This window comes from Hordeum vulgare, chromosome 3H, assembly GCF_904849725.1.
Source record: "Hordeum vulgare subsp. vulgare chromosome 3H, MorexV3_pseudomolecules_assembly, whole genome shotgun sequence".
NCBI classification, from domain to species: Eukaryota; Viridiplantae; Streptophyta; class Magnoliopsida; order Poales; family Poaceae; genus Hordeum; species Hordeum vulgare.
Genome location: NC_058520.1, coordinates 299,060,182 through 299,066,458, shown reverse-complemented (window position 1 = coordinate 299,066,458; position 6,277 = coordinate 299,060,182).

Here is a 6,277-nt window from a genome sequence, read left to right as displayed (position 1 = left end):
GATATGATCATAGAAATGAATATCTGAGTTACGAGTTTTGGTACGCAGTTAAGACAATGTGGAAATTGTTTCGCAGTTCAAGCCACCTGGAACATCATAGTGTGATGATGTGTCTGAATGTCATAGCCACACACTCTTTCCTATGGTGCATTCTATGATGTCTCTTATCAAATTACCACTATCGTTTATGGGTTATGCATTAGAGACAACCGCATTCACTTTAAATAGGGCACCGCGTATTTCCGTTGAGATGACACAGTATAGACTAAGGTTTAGAGAAATCTAAACTGTTGTTTCTTGAAAGTTTGGGGCTTCGACACTTATGTGAAAAAGTTTCAGTCTGATAAGCTCGAACCCAAAGCGGATAAATGCATCTTCGTAGGATATCCAAAATAGTTGGGTACATCTCCTATCTCAGATCCGAAAGCAAAGTGTTTGTTTCTAGAAATGGATCCTTTCTCGAGGAAAGGTTTCTCTCGAAAGAATTGAGTGGGAGGGTGATAGAACTTGATGAGGTTATTGAACCATCACTTTGACTAGTGTGTAGCAGGGCACAAGAAGTTGTTCCTGTGGCGCCTACACCAATTGAAGTGGAAGCTGATGATGGTGATCATTGAGCTTCGGATCAAGTTACTACAAACCTCGTAGGTTGACAAGGTCGCCTACTACTACAGAGTGGTATGGTAACCCTGTCTTGGAGGTCATGTTGTTGAACAATAATGAACCTACGAGCTGTGGAGAAGTGATGGTGGGCCCGGATTCCAACAAATGGCTGGAGGCCATGAAATCCGAGAGAGGATCCATGTATGAAAACAAAGTGTAGACTTTGGAAGAACTACTTGATGGTCGTAGGACTATTGAGTAAAGATAGATCTTTAAAAGGAAGACAGACGACGATGGTGATAAGTCACTATTAAGAAAAGCTCGACTTGTCGCAAAGATGTTTCCGACAAGATCAAACAGTTGACTATGATGAGACTTTCTCACTCGTAGCGATGCTGAAAGTCTGTTAGAATTATGTTAGTAGTTGCTGAATTATTTATGAAATATTGCACATAGGATGTCAAAACATTGTTTGCTCGACGGTTTCCTTGAGCAAACATTGTATGTGATACAACCAGGAGGTTTTGTCGATCCTAAAGATACTAGCAAGTATGCAAGCTCCAGTGATCCTTCAATGGACTGGTGCAAGCATCTCGGAGTTGGAATATACACTTTGATGAGATGATCAAAGATTTTGGGTTTGTACAAGGTTTATGAGAAACTTGTATTTCCGAAGAAGTGAGTGGGAGCACTATAGAATTTCTGAAAAGTATATGTGGTTGACATATTGTGGATCAGAAGTAATGTAGAATTTCTGTAAAGCATACAAGGTTGTTTGAAGGGAGTTTTCAAAGGAATACCTGGATTGCGCTACTTGAACGTTGAGCATCAAAGATCTATGGAGATAGATCAAAAGCGCTTAATGGAAGTTTCAACAAGATGCATGCCTTGACAAGTTTTTGAAGGAGTTCAAAATAGATCAGCAAAGAAGGAGTTCTTGGTTGCGTTGTAAGGTGTGAATTTGAGTAAGACTCAAAACCCGACCACGGCAGAATAAAGAGAATAGACGAAGGTCGTCTTCTATGCCTTAGCCGTAGACTCTAAAGTATGCCATGCTGAGTACCGCACCTGATGTGTGCCTTGCAGCAAGTCTGTTAAGAGGTACACAGAGTGATCCAGGATTGAATCACTGATCAGCGGTCAAAGTTGTCCTTAGTAACTAAATAGACAAAGGAATTTGTCTCGATTACGGAGGTGGTTAAAGAGTTCGTCGTAAAGGGTTACGTCGATGCAAGCTTTGACACTAATCCAAATAACTATGAGTAGTGAAACAAATTTGTATAGTAGAGTAGATATTTGGAGCATTTCCGAATGGCACGTAGTAGCAGCATCTATAAGATGACATAAAGATTTGTAAAGAACGCACGGATCTGAAAGTTCCAGAACCGTTGACTAAAACCTCTCTCACGAGCAAGACGTGATCAGACCCCATAACTGTATGGGTGTTGGATTCGTTGGAATCACATGGTGATGTGAACTAGATTATTGACTCTAGTGCAAGTGGGAGACTGTTGGAAATATGCCCTAGAGGTAGTAATAATTAGTTATTATTATATTCCTTTGTTCATGATAATCGTTTATTATCCATGCTATATTTGTATTGATTGGAAACACAGTGCATGTGTGGATACATAGACAAAACACTGTCCCTAGTAAGCCTCTAGTTGACTAGCTCGTTGATCAAAGATAGTCAAGGTTTCCTGATCATAGGCAAGTGTTGTCACTTGATAACGGGATCACATCATTAGGAGAATCATGTGATGGACTAGACCCAAACTAATAGACGTAGCATGTTGATCGTGTCATTTTGTTGCTACTGTTTTCTGCGTGTCAAGTATTTGTTGCTATGACCATGAGATCATATAACTCACTGACACCGGAGGAATGCTTTGTGTGTATCAAACGTCGCAACGTAACTGGGTGACTATAAAGATGCTCTACAGGTATCTCCGAAGGTGTTCGTTGAGTTAGTATGGATCGAGACTGGGATTTGTCACTCCATGTGACGGAGAGGTATCTCGGGGCCCACTCGGTAATACAACATCACACACAAGCCTTGAAAGCAATGTGACTTAGTGTAAGTTGCGGGATCTTGTATTACGGAACGAGTAAAGAGACTTGTCGGTAAACGAGATTGAAATAGGTATGCGGATACTGACAATCGAATCTCGGGCAAGTAACATACCGAAGGACAAAGGGAATGACATACGGGATTATATGAATCCCTGGCACTATGGTTCAAACGATAAGATCTTCGTAGAATATGTAGGATCCAATATGGGAATCCAGGTCCCGCTATTGGATACTGAACGAGGAATCTCTCAGGTCATGTCTACATAGTTCTCGAACCCGCAGGGTCTGCACACTTAAGGTTCGACGTTGTTTTATGCATATTTGAGTTATATGGTTGGTTACCGAATGTTGTTCGGAGTCCCGGATGAGATCATAAACGTCACGAGGGTTTCCGGAATGGTCCGGAAACAAAGATTGATATATAGGATGACCTCATTTGGTTACCGGAAGGTTTCCGTGCATTACCGGAAAAGTTTCGGGCTCATCGATAGTGTACTGGGAGTGCCGGGAGGGGTGCCGGGGACCATCAGGAGGGGTGTCACGCCCCAAGGGGTCTCATGGGCTATGGGAAGAGATAAACCAGCCCCTAGTGGGCTGGAATAAGTTCCCACTAAGGCCCATAAGGTTTGAGTAGGAAAAAACACAAGGTGGAAAGAGTTTCCAAGTGGGAAGGTGGAATCCTACTTCAAGTAGGATTGGAGTAGAACTCCTCCACCTCCAATTTCGGCCAAACCTTTTGGTTTTGAGGATGCCTCCTCCCCTCCCTCCCTCCTATATATAGTGGGGTTTTAGGGCTGATTTGAGACAACTTTTGCCACGGCAGCCCGACCACATACCTCCACGATTTTACCTCTAGATCGCGTTTCTGCGGAGCTCGGGCGGAGCCCTGCTGAGAAGATTAGATCACCACCAACCTCCGGAGCGTCGTCACGCTGCCGGAGAACTCATCTACCTCTCCGTCTCTCTTGCTAGATCAAGAAGCCCGAGATCATCGTCGAGCTGTATGTGTGCTGAACGCGGAGGTGCCGTCCGCTCGGCACTAGATCGGAGCGGATCGTGGGACGGATCGCGGGACGGTTCGTGGGACGGTTCGCGGGGCGGATCGAGGGACGTGAGGACGTTCCAATACATCAACCGCATTTCTTAACGCTTCTGCTGTGCGATCTACAAGGGTACGTAGATCGGAAATCCCCTCTCGTAGATGGACATCATCATGATAGGTCTTCGTGCGCGTAGGAAAATTTTTGTTTCCCATGCGACATTCCCCAACATGATGTGCACTCCCACCATCAGCAACGTGGCAATCACCAAGACCCTCATCGACGGGGGTGCGAGCCTCAACGTTCTCTCTATTGAAACATTCAACACACTCCAGGTCCCCTACGACCAACTAATGCCGACCAGGCCGTTCTGGGGGTGACCAACGGCTTGACCACCCCGCTGGGCAGGTCTACCTTCTGATCACATTCGGCACACGTGACAACTATAACACCGAGCACATCGACTTTGATGTGGCGCACATCTGGCTCTCGTTCAACGCCATCTTGGGCTACCCGACGCTGGCTAAGTTCATGGCCGCGACCCACCATGGCTACAACGTCCTCAAGATGTCGGGATCCATTTGCATCATCATTGTTGCCTATGATGAGAGGGAAGTTGTCTGCTCATTCCTGGGCGCTTACAGGGTCACTACCGGAGAGTGCTCAGACGTTGCTAGAGGTGATGTGCCTCGCGAGTCCGCACCTCCGAGGAAGAGGCGGTCGTTGCCCGCCTTTGGCTATTCCAAGGTGCAGGATCCGGTGGCTAAGGCCAAGGTCGCCTTCCCCGCGTGTGTTGTGGGTGCTTTCCCTCTTTCGGTGTAGGAAGGCACACCTGACGCCTCCCTCGGGTCGGGCTCGGGGGCTTCCACCTGGAGGAGCTCCTCGACACGCGCCCTCACGAGCGAGGAGTACAATGTCAAGCACTGGGGGCTCAGGAGTTCATCGCTTGGGAGATCGACAGGTTGCGAGAAGCACACGCCATGCATAACGGGTGCTACACAGAGCGCTTCGTCAGGAGACTCATCACTCCCGAGGGGACCGTGGTGACGCGCATCTGCGTTGATGTCGCGGGCCTCAACGGAGTCACTTCCCGGAGCTCCTTCTGCACTGCACGAGCGGGGCTTGGCCAAGGCGCCGGCGCTTGGCGTTCTCACATGCCTTTTGGCCTGGAGAATGTTGCGCCTACCTTCTAAAGGTTGGCGCGACTCGCATGGCAGCAGGGCCTCGCGAGCCCCCAAAGCCCCGGGAGGTGGCCGACCCGTGAGAAGATCGTCCTTCATGACGCGCTTCGTCCGGCGACCCGGAGCTCTCATGACAACGTGTTCACCCAGTGAAGTCTCGTCTCACCCTAGGTCAAAGGCACCATTCAAGCTGCACTACCCTTTGGCGTGAGGGCCCGCCCTCGCGAAGTTCTCGTTTTTTAGTCGTGGTGAACTTTATTATTTCCCTTCAAAACTTATGTTGATTGTTGGAAATGCATCACTGCTGGTTTGGCGCTTCGTCGCCTCGGGCGCTATACGATGGACGATTTTCGCTTGTTCATTCCATAAAGGAACCTCGCACGACGTCTGTGCTCGGGTTCGTCCCTGCAGTGTCGCTAAATCCGGGTGACTGAGCTCTGAATGAAGAGCTTAAGCGTGTATAGGTGACCTCATGTGGTCCTGGGTGTCTAACATCATCGTGTGGTGGCCTCGTGATGCTCATTCGGCACGTGTCACCCCCCCCCCCCTCCATGTCGCAGGTTCCGTGAGCACGCGAATGCTCAAAAAATGAGGCCTAACCCACCTGAAGGCTGAGGCTAGGAGCTCGTGAGCCTTGATCCTGGGGTGTCCGACACCTCAATAAATTGCCACCCATGACACTCTCACGTAATAATGAGTTTGGTAGTTGTACATGCTCCGGAGCCTCCCGAAGGGGAATCCCACGAAGGGCCACGTCGTGGCCTCGGGAGGGGGTTCCGCCCATGCCCAAGTGGAAGTCCCCATGCTCCATGTTGGTAGAATTACTGTCGACCGCAAATATGCCCAAACCCAAGTGGAAGCCCGATGCATCGCACTGGGGAGGATCATCGGAGGTCCATGATTGCCAGCTTCCCCTTTTACCTCGCACGGGTGGGGCTAGTACACGGTGCATGTGATCAGGTTCATCCCTGCAGCGCTGAAAAATCCAAGCGATTGAGCTCTGTCTCGCGGGCTCACCCCCGTGCACGTCACCTCCTTAGGTCCTTGGTGTCTAGTTCACGCGCGACACCCAAGCACAAGAAGGCGGGTGCACAGAGCTATGACCAATTCGCCCGTATGAGAGTAACTTGCATATCAAGGGGGAGGGTGCGTGAGTATCGCGACTCAGGACCTTCACTGGCCCTGTAGCCTCTCACCTCCTGGCAATCCAATGGAAGTTGAGATACATGCAGGGTTGGGCCCTACCAACGTAGAGTTCAAACCTTCATCATGGAGCGGGAGTTGCTTCCGCGTCAAGGGGGTGCCTGAGCATCACGACTCACGACCTTCACTAGCCATATAGCCTCTCACCTCCTAGTAATCTAGTGGCGGCTGAGATAC